The sequence below is a fragment of the Mustela nivalis genome (assembly GCF_964662115.1).
Source record: "Mustela nivalis genome assembly, chromosome: 8".
Taxonomy (NCBI): domain Eukaryota; kingdom Metazoa; phylum Chordata; class Mammalia; order Carnivora; family Mustelidae; genus Mustela; species Mustela nivalis.
This window is the reverse complement of record NC_139027.1, coordinates 120,457,533-120,483,220: the sequence shown is the minus strand read 5'-3', so window position 1 is coordinate 120,483,220 and position 25,688 is coordinate 120,457,533. Positions and strand designations below refer to the sequence as shown.

Below are 25,688 nucleotides of genomic sequence, written 5' to 3'. Positions count from 1 at the left end.
GGTTTCTAAAACAAGTGCAGGCTGTGTTATTGACACAAGCCACAGGGGAGCTGAGAAGGCTGTTGGGGAATATGTTAAGAAAGCTGACATGCTTTTGGTTCTAATCTCTGCTACAACATACACACAAGTACAAGTGACCCTGGCTCTAGAGAAAACTCTGGACGGAGACAAAAGAGACCTAGGTTCTGATCTCAGCTCAACCCAGAGCAGGTGACTTTCCCTCTCGCTCCTTTGTTTTTTCTTTCCTCCTCCAAATAATGGTAATTCTCTTGTGCCTCATACTCTATTGTCATCATTTTCAGAAGATGATACCATGACTTGTGAGATTAAGCTAGTACTGATTGGAATTTGAATTCAAAGTCTGCTGTCAAAGCCTGTAGTCTTTCTACTCTGCTGCATTACCTCCCAATGTTAAATGAGGCAAGTTGGACCAGGTGGACCAAGGCATTCCTCAGCTTGAAAATTTATGATTCTTAGTGGCCTGAAATCATGGTTTCAAGAGCCTTCTAAATACTCTAGGGCTAGACAAAGCTTGGCTTGTAAAGCCTTTGCATATAAATGAAATCAACACCAAGGAGAGCCAGAAGAAAGTAAACAATGAAATTTTAGAGAGCCCTAAAGAAGCCCTTGGAGAATACATCACCTAATTCGTTTTATAGATGGGGATATGAAGGCTGCAGAAAGAAAAATAATTTGACTGGGAACACCAAAAGACAGGTAACAGAGCACAAACTGGGTCCTATGCCTAACAGTCTGTCTCATACTAGGTATGTACTTGGGTCTCCAACCTGGGCCACTCTGATTTGCTCTGGTATTTCTTTTCTGTGTGTTGGGCAACAAGCAATCACTGCCCCTGAAGCAGACTCCCAGATACTTCCAATACCTGCTCAATGCAGATAACAGCTCTTTCTCTGTAACTGTCCTTGCTGTAGCCTTGAGGATGACTGAACAGAGGCTTCTTTGACCCCCCTCTTGACTCTCTGTTTCATCTTGACTCTTTGATGCCTTTGAACCACAGGCCCATGTGCACAGAACTAGAGGCACAGAACTAGAAGGGACATCAGCAATTAAAAGGTCAACTTTCAATCTTTCTTTTTAGAGCAGAAGAAACTGAGGCCCAGAGAGATAAAATGCTTTCACAAGATGGAGTTAGTAAAACAGGGTTAAGAGCCTGGGGCAGGATCTTCACCTTCTATTGTAATCGGACCCTGAACACAGGGTATCAGAATTTTAGTCACTAACGCCTTAACACCACTCCAGGCCATGCATGTTTTTCATATTTCCTAATAGCATCCCAATAACCATACAGGCATTTTTGTTCCCCATTTTGCAGATGAGGAAACTACAGTTCAGGGGAACACAGGAAAAATGTATACTGTAGGTAAGTTTTGTCTTCTGCCCTATGCATTTAGTGCATAATCTGACATACTATCCTAATTGGGAAGAGGGGGCAGGGGGAGGCAATGAGGGAAGGGAAGCAGTGGAGATTCAGACAATACAAAAGGACAAATAATTCAAAAGAAGCAATTTCTGCTTGTTGTTAACATGGGTCTTCAGTAGGATAGTTTTATTATTTTTCTTTATCTGCCCCCATGAAATCATAAATCCCCTCAATTCATGCCCTACTCATCTCAGGGTTCGAACACCATGGTTGGTGATAGACCTTGGATTCCTGAACTATTGTTTCCCAGTTTCACAGTTTGGATTTTTGATCTCTTGTCCTTATTCTTAGGCTCAGGACCCTGCTTCTCTGCCACATCCTTAGAACTGCCCTGTAGCTGATCTGACTGACCTACAGGGTCTGTCAGTCCCTCTTCTGTCTGGCTGCTGTTCCAGTGGGACAGAAAGATCTTCTTTAGTTTTAATGAAAATTGGGGAAGGAAGAAGGGAAACAGAGGGCCCAAGATAGCTCAGAGCCCTTTACATAGTATTCCTTCCCAAGTGAGCTGGACCTTACTGCTTTCCTATGACAGAAACCTTGAAGAAAGCCGGCTGTTTCTGGAACCAGAGAATATGAATATGGGCAAAATTCCTGGGTGGGGAAAGAACAGGAACAGCTGCTTCTTACACGAATTGTTCTGGTGGCCTCCCTCAGATTTTCTCCACAGAATTCTCTAGCTGTCATCTGATTATTACACTGGCAGACAAGGAACCTTCTGCCTTATAAGCTACAAAGACCATTTTAGTCAGACATTCATCCCACAACTTGAATAATAATAATGCACTGCTTTTACTCCTGGACCTTCTCAGACTCTGTTCCTGGTCCCTATCAGAATTACTAACATGAACAGTCCCTTACATTTGTACAGTATCTAGCAGTTTTATATAGCACTTAGTTGACATATGCCCGACACAGTTCAATGGTATAAACTGTTACTCGTTGTTTGTAGATGAGGGAACTAAAGATCACAAATAAATAACCAACAAGCCCAGGTGTTGCTCAGATCAACACCTCAATGTTGACTAAGGGATCTGCATTTAAGTCTTATTTAATAGAATTAAATTTCTGCTTAGAATCTCAGTCATTACTGGAAATGGAGGTATTCTGCAAGGTCTCAAAAGCCATCCTGAAGCTTCTGAAGTCGGTGAGGTATGCAACTATCTTGACCAGCTCTGTGCATCATGCAAAATCTCCTCAGAAGCCTGGGGGAGCTCTGGCTTTCCATGTGTCACCTGCCCTCCTACTGCACCACCCCCATCTCCTACATGAAGTTCAGGCCTGACCCAAATCCTGACTTGGGACAGGTAGGGCTGAGGCTGCCTAGCACTATGGGCCCAGCACTATGGGTCTAGCTCCAGCCCCTTTCCTCCCAGTGGGCACATAAAATGCAGACAAGCTTCCCACCCCACTGTTTCTGAGTGAGGCCCTCTTGGAAGCTCCACATACTGAAAACCACTCGTTTGGGCTGCAAAGCACCTTAAAACGCACGCGCGCGCGCGCGCGCGCGCGCACACACACACACACACACACACACACACACACACACACCCCCCCCCCCCCCTAAGTCTTAAGAAACTAGAAAAAGAAAAGCAAACCAGCCACCAAGAAAGTCAAAGTTAGAAAATAATCAAGATTATAGAAAGAAATTAGGGAACAGAAAAACAATGAAACCAAAAGTTCTTTCTTTGGGAAAAGATAACAAAACTGGCAAACATTTAGCAAGACTGACCAAGAAAAACAGAGAAGATACAAACTGTCAAAACTAGGAACTAAAATTAAAAGTAGAGTTGGGTGCCTGGGTGGCTCAGTGGGTTAAGCCTCTGCCTTCGGCTCAGGTCACGATCCCAGGATCTTGGGATCGAGTCCCACATCAGGCTCCCTGCTCAAAGAGAGCCTGCTTTTCCCTCTCTCTGCCGCTCTGCCTACTTGTGCTCTCTATCTCCCTATCAAATAAATAAATAAAATCTTTAAAAAAAAAAAAAAGATGACAACTGTATTTACTCATTTCAAGACAGAAAGAACATAAGCAGGGGTTAGGAAGAGGGAAAGGGGAGAAGCAGACTCCCTGCCAGGAGCTGGATGTGGGGCTCAATCCCAGGATCTGGAAATCACAACCTGAGCCAAAGGCAGGCACTTTTAACCATCTGAGCCACCCAGGCAACCCCATGAACAACTTTAAACCAAGAAACTAGTCAATTTAGATGAAATGAAAACATGTCAAGAAAGGCTCAAATTATCAAACATGACTCAAAAAAAACAAAATCTGAGCAGACCTAACAGAAAACAAAAATTAAACTAGTAATTAAAAATCTTCCAACAGAGAAAGCCCAGGCCCACACTGGCCTCCATGATAAACTGTATCACACAATCAAAAAGGAAATAATACCTATCCATCACAAACTCTTCCAGGAAACAGAGGAGGGGAAACTACTCTGGAATACAAGGTTGGTTTGATATCCAAAAATCAATTAATGTAATGCCATGTTAGTAGAATAAAGACCAAAAAACATAATCTACAAAATCCAACATCATTCATAATAAAACCTCAGTTAATTAGGAATAGAAGGAAATTTCCTTAGCCTGATAAAAGTCATCTACAAAAAACTCTACAGCTAATACCATACTTCACAGTAAAAGACAACACTTTCTTCCTAAAACCAAGAACAAGGTAAGAGCGTCTGCTCTCACCAATTCTATTCAACATTATGCTGGGCGACGGAGGTCTTAACTTGTACTATCAGGCACAGGGATTTTTCTTTTTTTTTTTTTTTTTAACTGGATGTCAGATTTTATCATTCCTATACTGAAAACAAACCAACGGCTTCTTGTTTCACTCAGAATAAAGCCCTGCATGATCTGGGTCCCTGTCTACCCTACGACTTCTCCATACTCTACTCTCCCTCTTGCTCACTCCATTTCCAACCACCTGGCTTCCTTTTGCTCCTCAAACACAATAAGCATGTGATGGTTTCAGGGTTTCTGAACTTGCTGAATTCTATGCCTAGAATTTTATTCCCCAAGATACACCAGAGCTCACTATTTCAGTTCCTGCATATTTCTGCACAGATTTATTTTCTCACAGAAGCCTTTTTTCATCACAAAGTCCCTCTCTGTTCCCTTACCCTACTTTTTCTTCATACATATTCATTTGTTTATCTGTTTTCCTCCACTAGAACGTAAACTACAAAAGAGAAAACTATTTTCTTCACTGCTATATTTCAAAGCTGTGCCTGGCACATGGTTGACACTCAATAAATACTCACTGATGAATGTCTTAAAAATAAAGTTTTATATAGGAGAATGAATACAAAGAAGGTAGGGGGAAACCAGTGGCTCAAGAACCTGAGAAAGACCAGGGTTTCAGGTAACGGGGAAAGAGCCAATATAGGCTAATAGAAAAAACCTGGTTGTCCAGAGCTGGATTCTTCTGGGTTCTAAGCTTAGCTCTTCTAATCACTGCCCGTTTGTTTCTCTCGGAGTCTTAGTAATTTCTAAAATGAGAATATCACCACCTACCTCCCAAGCTGCTATGGAAATGAAATCAACTTATGTAGAGCATTCAGTGTAGCATCTGATAATATAGTAGACATTATAAATCATTTAGCATTTTCTGATAATGCTGGCCTCAACAAGAATCTAAAACTACCTTAAAAATTACCAACTCCATTTCACTGAAGCACACAGGTGTCTGTAGAGCTGCTGGCCCTCAATTGAATGGTCTCCATACTTGTTTTAACTTCTTCTCATTCTTCTTTCATCCTTTCCTTACTATTATGTCTCAGCTCTCACCTCTCGCTGCTGTTAATATAGCAGCTCCTCGTCCTTTTCTGGTATGCTGCTTTGAATCCTATGGGGGTTTAGAAACCAGACTGTTAAACCTGTTACAACAACATATAAAAATAGGAATAAATTACTGCTGTGCAAGGGCTTAAGGATGACAATGCTTTGTTTCCTTCTTTTTAGTTGAAATTTGTTTTTAGTAGAAACTTGAGTGTATCAGATAAATAAGCGAGATACTTTTTTTTACATGGAATCATCCATATCTTTAAACAATCAATACTAGAACTTCTTCAGGGGGCAGCTAGTACAAAAACAGTAAGGTCCAAGCTTGGGACCCAGGCCATGGAAAGCCAGGAGTTACAGAACTTAGGTTAACCAGACAAAAAGAGGCGGCAGCAAGAGCCTGGAGATTCAGAGAAGGAGGGAAGGTTCACTAATGTGGATTCCAAGAGCACCAGGCTGGGGACAGACCCCTCTGTACACCTTCAGGCAGAGAGAAGCAAAAACAAAATGTCCACTGTTACAGAATGTAAAAAGAATGGCCTAGTATCACTCCCAAGGGCGAGAGAGAGATGGTGGGAAAACTAGATGACCATGGCCTCTGACAAGATTATGAGGCTATAGCCTAAGTGCCTTTTCCACTAGTAGTTGAAAGGTGAGGGGTGGGGATGGGCAGGATACTTAAGGCCAAAATAGGAACAGCCTTCCTCTTCTGAGAGGACAGTAGGAAACAAGGCAAGATCTATGTGGAATTGTCAGTGAGTGCAGACACACGCTGGGGATGGGCCCTTGAAAAGTGCTTTAACATCTGTGCTAGGAGTGGCCTTGGAGCCAGGTGTGTGAGTGCATTTAAACCTGCACTCTGCAGCCCACCTGCTGCAAACCAGGCTGCTGATGCTGCCTGGCTTTGTCTCTGTACCTTGGAATCCCTTCCCTTGTGGAAAGATTGAGCCTCAGATAAAACCTGAGTAAGAAGAGGAAGAAAAAGGCAGAAGATTAGCAGCACAAATTTCCAAAGGAAAATCTTCCCTTTTCCCTTTGGGGAGTGGAGCAGAAATAGGTCAGGGACTAAGGTGCCAAGAATACTTATAATGCTTTCTTCTCATTTTCTCTCATTTCAGTCATGCTGCTTTACAATTCACAGAGCCTTCCAACTTGCATTTTTCATTTGATTCTCTACAACATCCTACAGGCTGGTATACACACAATAGACATAAGGGGGTGCAGGGAAGCACCTCAATTTTACAAATAAGGAAGGGCAGATGTTGAGAGAGAAGATAAAGACCCATGTTTCCCAACCCCAATCCAGCTGTCCAGTTCCCTATCTCAGAGCCGGCGTTTACAGTAACTCATGTGTTACAGGTGTTTTCTTCTCCTTCCAGTTATATTGAGCCTGGGCCTCTAACTGCTAGATTCTATCTTTTATTTTAGCCTCTTGGCTCCCTCACTGGAAATGCCACTGCATCAGAAGACACTCCCAACTCCTGCCTGCCTGCCTGCTGGGCCCCTCAAATAACTAGACCTTCTTCCTGAATCCCTAAGGAGGTCTGTCTTCTTGAACTTTGTAAGAAAAATCAGGATTCCGGGGAGATTAGCAGTCCAAGGAAAGCCTGCCAAGTCAGGGAGAGCAATGTTATTTACAATCAGACTGACCGATTCTAACATCAGCTTTATAGATTCTCAGATGTGAACCCCCGGCAAATTATGAGCTTCCAGAGCCTCAATTCCCTCATCCATAAAATGGGATTTTGTCTAGATTAAATGAGACCCAAAACAAAATTGGTTCTTAATGTGTGGATTCCCCTTCCCATCTCACCATCTGTGATTTTCCCCTCTAAGTTTCCTCTGACTTTCCCTTTAAATGACCCCAATTCTTTCACTCCATCTTCACCACCATTCATAATCACATTTTCCAGGACTGATAAAACCAGTTTCTGACACTGACCTATGGGCTTGGTAAGTCACATTCAAGACTGCCATCAGGAAAGTTTCTAAGAGCTATAAGGTCAAGTTAAGAGAGCTTATAGGAGAATAGGCTTAGCTCCCAGGTCCAGGATAACTTCCAAAACAAAGCAGCTGGCAGAAGCCAGAAGGAATTGAGCCTGGTTTGCCTTATTCACCACAAATGATCCCAAACCATCTCACGGCAGTTCCACAAAGTCAGTTTCAAACCTCCTCCCATTGGGCACCTGGGTGGCTCAGTGTAGGTTAAAGCCTCTGGTCATGATCTCAGGGTCCTGCGAAATCTCTGCTCAGCAGGGAGCCTGCTTCACCCCCCATCCCATTGCCTGCTGCTCTGCCTACTTATGATCTCTGTCAAATAAATAAATAAAATCTTAAAAAAAAAAGAATCTCCTTCCAGTACAGAAGAATGCCTATGCCAATCTCTCAGACAAAGAGTAGGAGAATAATTGCCTAGAAGTTACCTGTACTAAAGATAAAATAAGCTCTATTTACCTTATTAGGTAATTACCCTGTATCTTGGCCCAAACTTGCCCAGAGTTTGCCCAAGACCCTCACTCACCAGTACCAAGACTCAGCTCAGCCCACAATTTTCTCTTTTGTGTCACAGGGTCAGCACCAGCTGCCTCTGAGAACAGGGCTCACCTAAAACAGAAAGAGAAGTCAGTCAGTGTCCTGCTCAGAACAGGCATGAACTTAAGTCAGCACAGGTATTCCAAGTTCCTGCTCTCACATATCTTGCAGCTTTGTAAAAGACAGGCTGATAATTAAATACATTATTTCAGGCTATGCTAAATGCTATGAAGAAAAATAAACCAGAGTAAGGGAGGAAAGAATGGCAAGGAGGAGAATGAGGCTTACTTTAGATAAAATGGCCAGGGAAACCCAGGGCACCTGGGTGGCTGAGTCGGTTAAGCATCTATTTGGCTCAGGTCATGCTCTCAGGGTTCTGGGATCAAGCCCCACATGCAGTTCCCTGTTAAGCAGGGAGTCTGCTTCTTCCTCTCCTTCTGCCCCTCCTCCCCATTCGTGCTCTCTCTCTCTCTAATAAATAAATAAAATCATTAAAAACAAACAAACCAAAAAAAAAGGTCAGAGAAACCTTCTCCACCAGAAAGAGACCTGAATGAAGTGAGGGAGTAAGCTCTGCAAAGTTATGAAGAAAGACTGTTTCAGAGAGGGAGAATACCAAGTGCAAAGACGCTGCAGCAATAATAGGCAAGAATAAGCTTGTTATGCTTAAAGGAAACAAGAAAGTCAATAGAACTAGAATGCAGTGTTGGAAAGAATGAGATACTAAATATATGAAGAGGAAATAATTATGCTCCCTATTTTACACATGAGACTGAGGCTCAGAAGTTACGTGACTTGCCCAAGATCAAAGTGAACCAGTGGCAGAAATGGGAATGGAGAAGCACCCGGCTGGCTTAGTAGAACATGCAACTCTTGATCTTGGGGTTCTGAGTTCAAGCCCCATATTGGGTAAAGAGATTATTTAAAAATAAAATCTTAACAAAAAAGAATGGGAATGGAATTGAGGTCACCTAGACAACTCTGTTTCTCAATCTTGGGCCAGGTTCCTCCAGCTTAGATAACCTAGACCCCAGTTGGGACAAACTTAAAAGCACTTTTAAAACTGGATTCGGGTTTCTTTCTTTGTCCCCTTCTCTGATGAGTGAGGATGGTTAAAAAACAGAGAAATGGTTATATTTACCTGGAATGTGGAATAGAGGAGACTCCGGGGTTAAGGAGAACAGAAGCACAAGCCAAGCACTGTTGTAAACCCTTTATTTGTATTAACTCATTTAATCCGCACAAAATCTTGTAAGGTTGCTCTTATTTTCCAATTTCACTACTCGGGAAATTGAGGCACAGGTAAGTAAATCTGCCCAAGTCACATAGCTAACAGAAAGTAGAGCTGAGACTTGAACCCAGAATCCAACCTCCGAGGCCTGCCCTATCCCCTTAACCATACTATAACAACTTCTGAAATACCAACTTCTGAAAAACTAAAGAAAAAAGACAGGAAACATTCTCTAGTCCTAACCAATATGGTTCAGAGCTTCATTTACCCCCAGCCTGAAATCCTCTCCATTTACTGGCAGCCCAGCTTCTTACTGAGTACCAGATGAAGGACTCTTGAGTCCTTCTGTCAGGTGGTTCCAGACACTTCTCTCATCTCTAGCTACTGTGAGCAGAAAGTGATAACCACAACAATAGCCATTTAATAGCCACTAACATTGAACGTACCCTTTGAAATAGACTAGGTACCAAGAATCTTACATGCACTATTGCATTTCAGACAAGAGAGTGACAGTTGTTCTAAGACATGGGTGAAGGGATCTCTGGGGGGCTCCAGGCCTGGAGGAAAAGCAGCAAATACAGGGAACTGAAGGATTTCTGTAGGCCCGGGTCAAAGGACAAAGGAAGAGATACTTGGAGGTGGGCAGTAAGGGGAATAGACTATTAGTACCTCCAACTCAACATGTCAACAAACTGAACTCATCTTCTCCTCTACAGTTCAGCAAATGGTATAACCATTCTTCCAAGTACTGAGACTCCAAATGTTTATGCTCTCCAATCTCTCCTTTCCTCATGCCCCACTCCTACAACTGTGAAGTCCTCATGGGTTTTTTGTTGTTGTTCTAAGAACTCTATATCCAAACCGTTCTTTATTCTCTACTGTGACAACTTCCTCTTGGTTCAGGATCCCATTAGCTCTTGCCTGCAAGGCTGGAATATTTTTTAGAATTTATTGACATAATAAGGACAGACTGTTACTGTAGCCTCTTCTCTGGTCTTCCAGTAGTCTCCCCCTATCCCTTCCTTCTCTAACCACTGGGTCCACACCGCCAGACTAATATTCCCAATGCCAAATCCCACGCTCAGGAAAGAAAAAGGAAAACTGTGGCTTCCAATCACTTCAGCTTTGCTAAGTATGACTTCATCTGGTCATCAAGTATGCCTTACCTCTATCATGGGCTTTTCAGCTCTCATCCTTTTGTCCATGCTGTTCTCTCACTTAGAATGCCTGTCTACATTTGTATATATTCAAAAACTTCTTAATCTTCAAGGCCTAGCAAATCTATGGTTACCCTGAACCCTTTTTCTCACCACTCTCTGTCATGTTCTTGAATCATCACTTACTGTGACTATACCTGGCTCTGGCCTCATCATCAGCTAAAGCCTCAAAACCAGTTCCTCTGTTCCTTCTTCCTCGTGAAGATTCTTGGTGGTTCCAGAGAATGAAGACCTAGTTGGTAAAGATTTCTGTTCTCATTCCTGCTACACTGGATCTATCACCTAACAAGGGACCTGGGTTCTAATCTGAGCCTCAGATTTCTATAAAAATGGAGATACAATCCCCATCCTGATTAGAGGACAAAGATTTCATGAGAATCATTGCAGTAACAGAAGAGGAGGTGGGGAAGAGTTAGGAAGAGATTCCAGGCCAGGTCTTTAATAGCTCTTTCTTTTGGGGGATCTGGGTGGCTCAATCGTCAAGCATCTGCCTTCAGCTCAGGTCATGATGCCAGCGTCTTGGGATCAAGTCCTCCATCAGGCTCCCTGCTTGGCAGAGAGTTTGCTTCTGCCTCTCCCTCTCCCTGTTGTTCTGCCTAATTATGCTCTCTCTGTCAAATAAATAAATAAATCTTGGAAAAAAACAAAAACAAACAATAGCTCTTTCACTGCAAAAACACTGAACATATTTATAGAAGCCTTCTAGCCAATCAATCAAAATATACTTCCTGGGCCTGGCTGGTCATGGTTATAGCTCTAAGTCAGGGGTTACAGATGACACAGGAATGAATGACAACACTTCTTATCCTTAGGATTCCTTGCATTCCAGAGTGGGACTATGTGACCTTCCTTCAAAAGGACACTACTATTAGGCAGGATCCAATAGTTCAAAGAGTATTCCATGTATTATAAAAATGAAGAACTCAGGCTGACTGGAGGTGGCCTCCCAAGTTTCACAGGGACAAGGACTTAAGCTAGGCCTTGATGCTGGATGACAGAAAGACACAGGTCACTACTAGCACCAAGCACTGGACTAGGTATTATGAGTATAACCCTCATAAAACGGGCATGCCATCACTCTTCACAGAGTAGTATATCAAAAGTAACTGGATAATGGGCAAGGTTAAGTGTGCCATTTAAGGTCAAACAGCTAGTAAGTAGCAGAGCTAGGATTTGAACCCAAGACTGCTTTGCTTTATTCCAAAGCCTATATGTGTTTACTTATTTACTTCATCATTCTACCTTAAAAAATCCAATGGGGGGGCGCCTGGGTGGCTCAGTGGGTTAAAGCCTCTGCCTTTGGCTCAGGTCATGATCCCAGGGTCCTGGGATCGAGCCCCGCATCAGGCTCTCTGCTCAGCAGGGGGCCTGCTTCTTCCTCTCTCTCTCGCTCTCTCTCTCTCTGCCTGCCTCTCTGCCTACTTGTAATCTCTGTCTGTTAAATAAATAAATAAATCTTTAAAAGAAAAAAAAATCCAATGGGGATCTGGGTGGCTCAGTCATTAAGTGTCTGCCTTCAGCTCAGATCCCAGGGTCCTGGGATCGAGCCCCACATCGGGCTCTCTGCTCAGCGGAAGACTGCTTCTCCCTCTCCCACTCCCCCTGCTTGTGTTCCCTCTCTCACTCTCTGTCAAATAAATAAAATCTTGGAAAAAAAAAATCCAATGATTTGGGACACCCAGCTGGCCCAGACAAAAGAGCGCGAGACTTGAGTTCAAGCCCCATGCTGGGTATAGAGAATACTTAAATAAATACAGCTTAAAAAAAAAAAAATTCAATGATTTGAATGGGGGAGTAGGGGAGGAGGTCTGATGTCCTCCCAATATGACTGTAATTTTTTTGGCAGGTTTAGGGTCTTATTGACTAGAATACCTTAAGTATCTGACACAGAGCCTGACAGGTTATACTTAGGAGACATTGTGAGTGAATAAATGAATGAATAAGCACCTTCCCCATGAACTTTTGTTCTGAAGTCTATAAGGTCTAGAAGGTCTAGAAGGTCCAAAATCTCAAGCTCCTTGTTATGACTCTCAGGCCCTTTAATACCAATTACCTACCATTCTGTTGTCGGAAGGTTCCCTTTTCCCATTCTTGTTTTCAGGAATTAAGGGAGAGGGGAGGACAGAAAACGGTAAGAAGAAAAGCTGGGTGACTAAAAGAAAAGAGAGGGAGAGAAAGGGTGAAAGCAGAGAAGGTAAGGAAGGGGACAAAAAGGAAGGAATTATCTGAGGCCCAGACTTTGGGAAACGTTTCTTTTCTGGTACCAGAACCAAGGACTCCTTTATTTATTTTTTTTTTAAAGCACAGCTGTAGGAATTCCTCTTTTTAAATATCAAATGAAGGGAACTTTCTTATCCAAAACCCCAGACTAAATCTAGCAGCAGGAGGTACAATGAAACTCCTCAGAGTTTCCATCCACAGTTTTTCCACCATCTTGCCCCAGCCAAACTGTCATCTGCTTTAGGCTAAAACCTGCAGAGATGAGAACACATACAGGTTCTTCTGCTCCTTCCACAAGAGTTATTCCAGGCTAGTAAGCCTTGAGAACCCAATCTTCCTTGTGAATGAGGAGAACTGACATCCTCTGGATGCTTCCCCACAGCTCCCTGTCATGAAAGCTTTGCTGAACCCTAAGGGAAAGCATTACTCCCTCTCTGCTGAGTTCCTCAAATGGAAAGAACGGAGGTGAAGACATGGATGAAGGTCCCTTCAGAACTCTATATCCAAGGTCCTAACACAACTTAACCTTTTTTGGTCTCATCTGCAAATTATACACACATACCTCTCCTTCTCCCTAAATGAGTAGAGAAAGCACTGGGTTGAGAGTCAGAAAACCTAACAGCTAGTTCCAGCTCTAAATCACTGTGTGACTCTGGACAAATCCTTTCACCTTCCTGGAGCTTAGTTGCTGTATCTGTAAAATGAGGGAGCCAGCATCTACTCTTCTGAAGGACCTTCTGAGGGATCAAAAAGACTGGCAAGAACAGTAAATTTACTTGGCTTTCTTCCTTAAGAAAGGAAGAAAAAGGGCTATACCACCTTTCAGCTGAAAGGCCTGCTCTGAGTGAAAGGATTAGGAAGAACTGTGGCAGACTGTCACTATCTGTACCTCCATCAAAACACAGGCACCAGCCAAGACATAAAACAACTCATGAACCACATGCATGCAAATCCCAACACGTCCAAGTGGAGAGGAAAAAGAACCACTAAAAGTCACATATTGCTCACGAAAAGTAATAGTAATAATCAATTCAGTGGTGAAGAGCTCAAACTCTAGAATCAGACACCTGGATCTGAATCCTAGCTCTGTCTCTTAACTACTTTGTGACCTTACCGAAGGTACTGACCTTCTGTGCCTCTGTTTCCTACATTTATTAAAAATGGTTCCTGCTTTGGGGTGCCTGGGTGGCTCAGCAGGTTAAGTGTCTGTCTTCAGCTCAGGTCATGATCCCAGGGTCCTGGGATTGAGACCCACATCGGCTTTCTGCTCAGCAGGGAGCCTGCTTCTCCCTCTCCCTCTCCCTGCTGCTCCCCCTGATTGTGCTTTCTCTGTAAAATAAAAAATAATAATAAAATAACTTTTTTTAAAAAAGGTTTCTGCTTCATAAATGTTTTATTGGAAAAAATAAATGAGACAGCATGGGAAAGCCCATACCTCAGAGTCTGGCTCAATGATAGGTATTGTTATTCCATTTAAGTACCACAAAAGGATGAATCAAAAGCAATAAAAAGGCCTAAGAGGAAAAAGAAAAGAAATGCACATTTGCCATTACCTATTATGTATCATGTCCTATGCCCAAAGCCTTAATTATATTTATTCCTAATCACCTTTTGAGGTCTGTAAAATCCCTATCTTAGTAACAAACTGAGCCTCAGAGAAGTAACTTATCTAATACCACACAGCTAGGAAACAGAACTTACTGGAACCAAGATCTGACTTCAAAGACTATTCTTTCTACTAAATACCTTGTACTTTCTCATGCTCAAAAATAAGCAGCCCCCGCCACTACATACAGGCACCAATAATCAAGTTTTAGGAAGTGGACGAAATTCTCCCATTTTGTTTGTTGGTTTGTTTGTTTATCAGAGAGGGAAAGAGCATAAGCAGACTGAGAAGCAGGCAGAGGGAGAAGCAGGCTCCCTGCTGAGCAAGGACCCTGATATCATGACCTGAGCCGAAGGCAGAAGCTTAACAAACTGAGCCACCCAAGCATCCCCAAATTCTCCCATTTTGTACTTAATGAAGCAACTATTGGTTTTGCATGCCTGGGGAAAAGATGGGCAAGGGTGGAATCCAAGTGTACCACCAGGATCCAGACTTATAGGACTTACCAGGCCTTCCCAAGGGGCTCTCAGCCGGTTGTTGCAGTAAGAGAAGGAGAGAGGGACTATTCCCAAACTAGGTAAGGTATTTTAAGACTGTATCAAACAGTCAAGAAGCCCAGGCTGAACTCAAATACCTGATCAAAACACCTAATACTGGGGGGGAATACAGTGCTATGAATACCTTTGCAAAACTCAGTATATACTGTGTCCTGGATGGGCATATTGTCTCTAATTCTGGGAAGCACTTTATTATGGTCCAGATGACCACAAGTTAGTCTGAAAAGAAGCACTCTTTCCCTTGAGCCAGGTCATTATTTTGGAGCATGCCACCAGAAATTTAAAAAAAGAGAGAGAGAGATAATCCAGAAACTATAGCTGGTAAGTAGGGGAAAGGCAGCAGGAAGTGAATTAAGAGAAGCTCTGGGGGAGAACGGAGTCCTGGACATCAAAGACTTTTGGGAGGGTCGGGAACAAAGCAAAAGGCCAGGGACAAGAAGAAGGAGTGCTTCAGGGGGCTAAGGAAAGATTTTGATAGAAGAAATCATCTTACACAATTGTAAAACAATTTTTTTTTTTTTTAATAGCATGTCCCTATCAAACCCTTGCTGTTTGGAGAAGAAGAATCTCCAGGGCCTACAAGAAGACTGACTGAAAAAGGTATTGCTGAAGTGTTATTTTCCTCTGGAGAGGGGAAGAAAAATAGAAGCTGGGTTCTCTTGGCCTCTTAAGTGGCAACCAAGGCAAGAATGAGCAGCCCTAGAAAATAATCATAGCATTAACAGCTCCAAGCACAATCAGAAAGGGCTCACCTGCAGGTGGTCTCAGAAGTGGTTCTGCTCCTATCAGCACTTGAGGGTGTACAACTGCCCACATCCAGCAGAGAATATAAGACTGGCCAGTAAGCAAAGAGCCCTTGTCCTAGGAGCCCTGCTTGCCAATCTATTTGTTAGTTCTTTTCCAGCTGCACCCTAACCTCTTAGTTTCAAAACTAACCTCTTAAGCCTCAAAACTAACTGCCTCAATCCTTGTGAGGCCTGTTTTTCCCAGCCTTGACCAAATCCGTTAGTTGGGCAGTTCTACCAGACTCCTCCCAGTCACAAGGATACCTGACCTTGACTCTTGTGACTGACTCTATTGTGTGGCTGCCTATGCCTATGCATAATAAACCAACTGACTGTGGTTTGCCATGGGGGCTAAAAAGATGACTCACAGCATCATAAAAATGCAGCCAGGTCACAAAATAGCTCAGTAAAACCCTCCTCTACTCCCCAACAAAGACAGGTGTCAGGATGCCCAACATATCACAAAAGGAGGCCCTCAAGGGCAGCTGGTTTCTTATTGACAGGTGATGTTAGGGCTCTTGAGCCTAATCCATGTCCATGTATGAGAACATTATTTATGCCATAAATAGATGAAACTCAATCCAGGCAGTCCCTAGGCTGCCTGGAGGAATGTCCAGAAGGATACAACAGATGTGCAGGACAATCATTCTTGCCTCTGAATTTTCAGAACAGCTAATAGCACTTCTCCTTCCTTAGCTGAAGCTGTCTCCAGTTTCCCCCTCCTCCTTTTGTAGAAGTACCAACCCTGCAGGAATCATCAAGGGAGGCACCAATAATTATTGTTTTCTTTTCTCCATGCTAATGAGACAGTTGGATGGTTCCCCTTCCCCCTCCCTAGCTGGGAGGGAGAATCTATGGCTTTATAAACTGGTAACCCACACACCAAAGCTTGGGCCAGACAGTCCTCTGCAACCTAACTGTGTAGACATCGGCTTGGCTGGAAGTGGCCCTACCATTTTATAAAGGACAGAACAGAGTGGGAAACGGATCTGTCCAAAGTCACAGAAGGAAGTCAATTTAAGGGCCAGACTCCTACTCCCAAAGAGGACAGTTCCCACATCATCCAGACTTCCTACAATACAGAATGACTTTAGAGGTGTCCTTGGTGTAGAGCCAGGAACTGCAAGTTTCAAGTTCACATACTGGTTTGGTTTTGTTTTGCTTTGTGTTTTGTTTTTACAGAAAGAGGGCACACAATAATGGGGATGGGGAGTGGAGAGGAGCACAGGGAGAGAAAGAGAAATAATCTTAAGCAGGCTCCAAAGCCAGTGTGGGGACATGGCCCAGCGCGGAACCAGACACAGGGCTCAATCTCCTACCATGACATGATGACCTGAGCAGAAATCAAGAGTCAGATGCCTAACCAACTGAGGCACACATGATGGTTTTGAATAGGTTCTTAAAAAACAACAAAATGTTCTGTAGATATGGACTCAGCCCCAAAGAATCTCAGTTCTGGGATAGAAAGGCAGGATGGAGAGATAATGCCAATGTTACCTCAAAATTAAAATCACAAGTTGATGGTCAGGCAAAAAAAAAAAAAAGACTGGGATTCATTTCAGTTACATGAAGACTACAGGATGGGATCCAGAGTCAGCCTTAAAAATGAACTTCAGGTCTGATGACTAAAGGAGGTCCTGAGGATAGTACACTTGGACCTACCTCAGTCTGCTAGACCAATCCTCATATGTCACAGATGAAGAAACTGAACCTAGCACTATTGGGAGCTTCAAAGAAGAGGACCTTAGTTGAAGCAGCAGAAGTAAAGGATGTTACAGCCTAGCACTAGCCACGGCCTGCCTGGATAGCCACAGTCAGAATAAAAGAAGACAGGGTCTCTGGGAAAAGCAGCCAGCATTTACAACGGCTGCACTGAGAGGAAAATGGATCAAGTTTTTAAGCTGGAATAATGTGTAGAAACTAACAAGGGTTATTTTTTTAGCCTGAAGACCAGCTCCTGTCAGTCTCTAAAACCTCTTTCCTTTCCCTCTCACTGTCTATCCTAGCTCTATGATTTCAGGTAGGAATCAGCAACTCCAATCCAGTCCGTGAACTAACTCTGACTCTAAGCAGGAAATATTTAAATCAGTCTTAGCTGCAACCACCATTCCCTACCCACAGGGCCTGGATATCAACGCTTCCTCCTCATTTGCTACCACAGAGTTAAAGGTGGGCTCCCTGTGGTATTCCAGGATACTGCCAGTACTGACCACCAGACTTCACATTCTAGAGGTCACAAAGTCATGTGCCCATTCTATAAATGTGCCTAAGTCCACGTGATAACCCCTGCCTTAGTCACCTGCCTAGCAACTCGGGCCCTCCAAGGACTAAAGCCTAGCTCGGAATCCAAGGCCAGATTTCCTCATCAGTGGTCATTCTCCAGAGATTACCTAGGAACGTGAACTTGCACTTGAGTCTGCTGCCCTCCCCACCCTTCAGCAGGGAAGGGACCATGGTACAGTAGAAAACAGCATGCAGATAGGCCTGGGTTTGAGCTCTGACTCTGTTACCTAAACTGCATATCCTCAGGCACTGTTCCTTAAACGCACTTCTGTATCCTCTTAGAGCTCTCATCACTATTTACCTGTCTCTGTCCTCTATCACTCTCCCCTACTGGGGAAAAAGGAATATTTGTTTCCCCATATACTTAATGAGTCAGTCACTGTCTACTGAATGATCCCCTAAAACTAAGTTCCCACTGTCTATAAGATAGAGATAACAACACCTATCTCAGAATTGTGAGATAAATAGGAAAAAGTCCATAAACTGCCTGGATCTACTGTATAAGGATGCCCAGAGCCAAATGTTTATCTGTACTGACGTAGACTGCCCAGCCTTGCTGAACGATCACATGGACCTGAACTCCAGAGTTATTCCATTCTGGTAATTAGACTGGGTGCCAGTTCCTGGAACCTGCCAGTAAAAACAGCTAGAGATAGGACTACTCTCCTCACAGTCAAAGGCAGTGAATTTCAAGTAGATGAAGTGTGGGAATATGCTACTATATTAGACTGAAAGGAAGGAGCAAACATGGGGGCGTGGGGGAAGCCTCTGCTCTGAAGTCAGGGTTCAGAGAAGAAATCCCTAATTCCAAGAAGTGGCTAAAGTCATTTGTATTGGAACCTACAGAAGGACCAGAGACAAAGGGGCTAAGGTCACACAGTAAGCTAAAGGGAAGTAAATTCAGAACCCACCCCTACAGTCTCCCCATCTAGTGTTTTTTTTCTATCCTACAGGGCAGATGCACAATGTCCCAGGAAAAGGGAAGGCATAGGGGGGTCAGTGTAGTGACAGGGAGCAACTCATAAGGTATGTCAAGTGGTACATACGCAGCTTCTGGCTGGGAGAGGTGATTGAGAAATAAATCCAGCCTTTGGTTTTACAGAGGCCTAGTATGCTCTGGAAGCTGAAGGGTATAAGTTCAATGTGGCCAGAGTAAGTGTGAGCAGTTAAGGAAAAGGGTACACAGAGTCCTCAAAGATCATGAGACCCTCTGCCACAAGATCACCCTACTCTGGGTGATCAAAACCGTCTTGCCCACCCATCCCCAATTTCTCAACTCAACTATGTTGCAGATTTGAGGATATTTGTCTTTTCTACCAGAGGGCACTCAGACTTATAAACTGGAAGAGAAGCACAGAGAACTGGCAGAGTAAGAGCTCTGCACCAAGTGGAAGAATCTGAATGAGTCTTTTCTTCGTCCTATTTATCATAGTCACCGGAACTTTCGACAAGTTAGGTGATTTGTCCAAGGTTACATAGCTAATAAGGAATAAGTAAAAAGCTAAAAATAAGCAATAAGCTAATAAGTAAATCGGACTTGGAATCCTGTGTCCTTTTGTGACCATGGTAATTTTCAGCAAATTTGACCTTTATAAAGTTTTGAGAGGTAGGCAGGGCTAGTGTCCTCTGCTAAATCATGCTGTCGCTTCTGGAAAGTCTCATTTGGTACTTCGGATTCATTTCAGGTCCAGTCTCTTAACGGAACTTCGATAACTGCCTTCTAACTCAGAGGCCAGCAAACTTTTTCTGTATAGGGCCAGACAGTAAATATTTTAGGTTTTATGGGCTATAGCAGTCTCTGTAGTATTCAACTTTACCACTGTAATATGAAAACACTCATAGGAGAACAAACATGTATGACTGAACCCCAGTACAATTTTATGAAAACAAGCAGCAGATCGGATTCAGCCACAGTTTGCGGACGGACACCTACTCTAACTAATCTACTGTCTCTAATCACTCCATCTCCCAATCCATCATACACACTCAAATGAGAAGCCCCATACCCTCATGGATCCCCTTTGTCAACAAGATAAAAGTTTAAACTCTACCCCCACCCTCTACCATATCCTTCCCCTGCACACTATTCTCCAATCACAGCAGGCTATCACCTGGCAACTTCCTACCTCTCACTTTTTATTCCCTAACACCTGCAATGCCCTTCATTCCTCTCCCAATAATGTCTATTCAGGGACAGGTTCAAATGGCAACACATGTGAAAAGTCCTTGTTGGCCTTACATAATTACTCATCTGTATATGGCTGTCCCTCACCCACCACTGCCTCTCCATTCCCCCACAACTACCAGCTTCACAGGGGCAAGCACTGTGTCTTATTCAACTCTGTATTCCTTGTAGTACCTAACATAGCAACCAGTGTCCACTGACTGAACTGGTTTGGCTTGTAAGCTAAAAGGAGATCACTAGAACATGGGGAACTTTGTTTCTAACAGAACAAAATGAAATGACTCACAGCATCAACAGAGCCTTCAAGAGCTGCCCCCGCTCCTTTTGTGTTCCTCGGGACTGGCCAAGTAATTGGTTAAGACCAAGCATTTTGCTAGGTGGTTCTAGCCTTTGCTGAAATATGTGAAAGAGGGATCTTATTTTCAAACCTCTATCCCTGACTTCAAACTGTATTCTTAATATCAGCCATAAACTGATCCCAGACCCATATTTAGCCCTAGATCAGCAGACAGCCTTCTAACAAGCACAGATCTCTGGTCCCTGAAGGCGGGGATTTCACCCAGGGAAAGGCTCAGGGCATGCAGTCCAACCTCAAATGAAGAGGAAACTCAAAAGTATGTGCTAAGAATCATCAGGAGCATCACCTCTGCAAAGGGATCTCTATGGAGTGTTAAAGGTCCTGGGCAAGCCTACAGCCCATGAATATGGCTATCCTAGCCCGGGGAAGCTATGAGGCCAAACACTAAACTGCTGATGGGGAAAAAAATGAAACAAACACACAGAAGAATTTTTCTCCTAAGCCCAGAACACAACAACATTCCATCTGGGTAAGTGAGCTTGTCACAGGCATGGGGTACTTAGCATATCTGCCATTCCAGGATTACGGCTGTCAAATTTTAATTAGGGTAATTAGAGTTAAAAATGTAATTTCATTTCAGGGGTATTTTGAACAGATTCCATTAATTTCCTTTTTTGAAAGAACATAGAAAGGAGGGGCAGGCTGAGCGGAGCAAAGGATATTGCCATGGGAGAAGCAAAGCCATGTGCCTGGGCCAGATGAGCTTTCAAACCACTGCCTAGAACCCCAGCACACACCTCTGTACGCTTGGCCCAGAGGACAGAGGACTGCTGCTCTTTAGTCTTCTTCCTTAGTTCTCTCCCTGAAACTAAGTCTCAGTCAGTATCTGCTAATAAATCTACCTCCCTCTCCCCACCTCCTGTTCCTGTATTACTGCCACTCAGTAGCTCCTATTACAGCCCCAAATCTGGCAAGGAGCAAGAGTTTAGGATTGACAATCTGATTTGCTACATGTTAAGGAGGGCATTAATGACAATCCCTCTGTCAGGAGCTCCTGGTCAGATTTTTAATGGGTTTCTCTGTACTAATTCCCTAGTCTAGAGTGACCCTCCTTGCCTTGCCTGCCTCAACTCTCCCTCTTCCTTCAAAGCACAAATCAAACTTCTCTTCCCCAGGAAAGCCCACCTTCACGCCTGTAAACCCAGGATCCCTTGCACATGCCTCCATTAAGGCATACAAAGAATACTGTGGTTGTTTCCTGTTTGACTCTGATGCTAGATCATAAGGTCTTTTCATGGCAGGAACTGGGTCTTCATATGGGAATTCTTAGCACTAGCACAAGCCCTGACACATTTGAAATACTCCATAAGTACTTATTTTGTTTTGAAGATTTTATTTATTTGACAGACAGAGATCACAAGTAGGCAAGAGAAGCAGAAGGGGGGGGGGGGGGATGAGCAGGCTTCCTGCTGAGCAGAGAGCCTCCATAAGTACTTATTTTGTTTTGAAGATTTTATTTGACAGACAGAGATCACAAGTAGGCAAGAGAGGCAAAAGGGGGGGTGGTGAGCAGGCTTCCTGCTGAGCAGAGAGCCTGATGCGGGACTCGATCCCAGAACCCTGGGATCATGACCTGAGCCAAATGCAGAGGCTTAATCCACTGAGCTACTCAGGTACCTCTCAATAAATACTTGTTGAATGACCAACTACAGGGGCAATTTGGTCTGACCAAAACTGGTAGCTGAGCATGTTATGCCCTCAGGTACTACAATCCCTACAAATAAATACCCAGTCATGAGTCCCTTCCCCCTCCTTGCACAGGGCCAGTTCAGAAACCTGACTCTACAATCCATGCAGGAGGAGAAGTCCTCCCATTGATCCCAAATGATGATTGATCTCTCCCATTACAACCTGTTCATTCCTTAGGGACCTTGGAAAGGAGATGAGAAAGCAAAACCAAGCAGAGCATCTCCCCCCACCCTCTTCATCAATGATTTTAAAGAATTTCCTCCAGTCTTTGAAGGGCTCCAGGGAGAGAGCCTGAGCTCCAGTTCAATCTGGAGAAAAGTAAGGGATCGTCCTAGTAGAAAACACTTCATCAGCTTGGAATCAGTGCTGCAAATGCTCAGAAATCTAATGTAGTACAATACAGAACACGCTATGTGACATAGGAGAGCCAAGTCATTTCACTTCTCTGAGCTGCAGATTCCTTTTCAAACCTATCCCTGTAGGTTGTTACAGTAGGAGAAATAAACATACAAATGGGCTTTAAACCAGTATTTAACACTCAGTAGGTATTCAATAGAGGATTTTTACATCTGAAGAGGGCAGCTATACTATGTAGCATATTATGTTTAAGTTTACAGAGGTGGGGAAAACATATCAAAGGGGGATACAAGTTAACCATTTCTCTGCTGGGGCAGCCCTGCCTGCTGGTCCCAGGGAAGAAGGCTACACCAGAACTGTGCTGACAAGTGTAACCAAAGCCACTTCATGGTAATCAGATTCTCCCTAGCTAGGAGCACTCTAACCTCCTCCCAGGATTCCCCTGGCCTGGCTGCAGGCCCATTATTGATCCATTTCTAATCAGGACCTGTGTCACTACTTCTGACAGAAGGTCAGGGCCTAGGCTGTCTCTGCTGGTCTCTGGCCAAAGCCTGAAATGCTCTGCCCAGGGTAGACCCAGAGAGCCACCACTTCTTTGGTAGAAAAGGATACCAGACTGAATTCATCAAAAAGCAGCATAAAATTTTAAGAGATGAAAGTGTCACTGGGACACGTGGATGGCTCGGTTGGCTAAGTGATTGCCTTCAGTTCAGGTCCTGATCCCAGGGTCCTGGGATTGAGCCCCACATCAGGCTCCCTGCTCAGTGGGGAGCCTGCTTCTCCCTTCCCCTCCATCTGCCTCTCCCCCTGCTTGTGTACTGTCAAATAAATCTTAAAAAAAAAAAAAAAAAGCCACATTTAGGATTTACTTAAAGAAAGAAAGGAAGAAGAGTGAGTCAGTCCTTTATGAGCATGAGCTTTGTTACATTACAGGGGAGAAGGCAGAAGTCCAGAAAAGATAATTTGTCCAAAGCGGTACAAAAAAGATAATGCACATGTTACTCATTTCTTTCTTCTTGATAACTGCTTCCCAACCTGGCTACACAACAAAAGACTCTGGGAACTTGTGAAAAATAGTTATCTGTGTCCTGCCCCAGAGAACATGATATGGAACATATGCAGTGGCTCTCTTTTCCTAAGTTATATGATCATGTTCCAATAAAAGTGAACCCTGAAATCACAGGACCAGTTTGCACCTAGGTTCAAATCTACCTTGGGTCATAATAGTGCCATTTAGAAGTAACCCTCTATTGTCTGTCCCAGCCTTCCGTCACCCCAAACATAACAAGGTTATTCTAAGGGCTTCAGAATTATGTCATAAATGGTTCAGACTTCTAACAGTCCACTAGTGTGGCTGTCAGCAAAGACATTTCCTTTCAAAACTAAAATGTCTCTTATGATGATTAGAAATACCCAAGGAGGGGCTATGTAAAGAATAGCAGGAGATGGTGCGGTATTGAGTGTGAGACACAGAGCATCGGGAGATGTGTCTGTGTATAGGGAAGGACTTGTGTGGGTATGTAAGGAAACAGTGTGGTGTCTGTGAAGCTTGCAGATACCTCCATAACACATACGATTCTGAATAGTTAGGAAACAGTGGGATGGGGGTATTGGAGGATAAATGTGTGGGTACATGGCAAGAGGAGGGAGTAGGTAACTTGAAAATGTAAGGGAGAGAAGCAATGTCTGCACCTTTGTGACTCAATTTTGTGTCTATGTATTGCAAAGCATATGAACTTGGAAGGATAGGAGAGGGAGTATGTGTGGCCTAGACACTTGATGCATGAGAAAACAGATCCATGAGCCTCTCTGACTCATCCAGCCCCAGCTTTGCCTGAAGGCTCATACCACTCAAGGGCAGGCCTGTCTGCAGAAATTTCTCATTAAAAATGACATTATGACAGCTACTAAAAAAAAAAGAAAAATGATAACAACACCCCCAGCATCGTGGGAGGTTAAATAAAGTCAATGCCAATAAAACACAACAGACACATAAGAAGCAATTATGCCACGATTATTTTTCAGCTTCACAAGGGGAGGTGTTTATTTGAAGTTAAATATTGTATAGCTGATTCACATCTCAACCCAAAGGACTGGATTTCCTGGGTAACTTGGGAAAGAAGGCAAGAAAGAATGAAGTAGGTAGAGAAAAGTAAAAAGTAAAGAAAAAAAAATTTTTTTTAAATGAAGAAGTACTGGAGAAATGAGAAGATGAAAGAAAGGGGAAAGGTTGGGGGGAAAAAAAAATTAAAAGCCAAGCAGGTTGTAAGAGATAGGAAGAAGAGAAGGAAAGAAGAAAGAAAAAAAGGTAGAAAAGACAGGAAAAGACAATTTCCTATAGGCTGGCCTAGAAACAGCACACACTCTAGCAGGAAATCTGGCTAAAGGGATGGGTGGTGTAGGTGGTGAGGCCTCATCTCTACACTTCCTCATTGTTTTTAGTCCAACCACTGCCTCCATCTGGAATGTTCTTCCCACCATCTTTGCCAAGCTTTTCAACTTCTAAATCTTCAAGGACATTTTCAAAGGCTACCAGCTTTTAGAAGCTTCCAAGATTTCTCCCAGTTACAAGTTAGCTCTCAAGAAGTCCCATAAACTTCCACAGCACTTTGTCATATTTGACCTATAGCATTTAACGTTCAACTTTACACCAAGGTATCAGTACACATACGTTTCTGTTATTCATTCTCCAAGTACTATTTATGCCAGGACTATTACAAAGACACAAAGGAAAAAGATAAGTAGTATACTGTTCCCTGGCCCATAATATCTTAATTTCATGAATGAGAGCAGATTTGGGTGTGATACAACAGCAGAGTACAACTACAAAAGTAGAAGCAAAGTGTAAAGAACTCTGCTTATGGAATGACCATGGAAAGCTTCATTGAGAAGATGGCATTTGAAATGCTTTGAAAAGATGAACAGCAGCTTGTCTGGTTAAGGGGGCAGGGAGCTGCGAGCTTTCTACTCAGAGAACAGTCAAACAACAAAGTCATTCTGAACTGAGCAGGAAGACGGGGAACAGTGGGTGTTACCATGCTGCTGACAAAAGGCAGCAAAGTAAGGTGGCATGAGACTGTATGAGCCTTGCAGCCAAACCCAGAGTTGAGATTTTATCCTTTCCAACCTGGGGTGAGGTGGAGAATGGGGACAGTTTAAAAATGTTTAATCTCCTTTATTTAGTTGCCCTACTTTAGAGCAAGTCCCCTCAAAAACCCTGCAAACAGGTCCAATCCCAGGCTCTGCCTATTACAGAGGCATTATAAGAATTTCCCATGGAGGAGAAGGGCAGGCAACAGTCAGAAAAACAAGGAATAAAAGGGTGGGGATTAGGAGTTGGGGTGGGGGGAAGTGATGCACAAAGTAGGGCAGTAGGGTCAAGGAGAAAGCAGCTGGAAGAGAGGAAACAGAAGAAGCAGGAAAGCACGAGGAGAGAAAGATCTT

General features: G+C 43.4%; 1 protein-coding gene across 14 annotated transcripts in view; it reads right to left on the bottom strand.

The window, feature by feature from the left end:
* The window catches only part of RALY (RALY heterogeneous nuclear ribonucleoprotein), an 81,668-nt gene that overhangs the window by 37,944 nt on the left and 18,036 nt on the right, over positions 1 to 25,688 (bottom strand). For 12 of the 14 annotated variants that reach the window (XM_082746068.1, XM_082746060.1, XM_082746059.1 and 9 more), the window contains one exon: positions 7,746 to 7,828. The exons of the other annotated variants lie outside the window; for them this stretch is intronic. The gene's annotated coding sequence lies outside the window, so the exon portion shown is untranslated. The remainder of the gene's footprint in view (positions 1 to 7,745; positions 7,829 to 25,688) is intronic. 14 annotated transcript variants of the gene reach the window in all.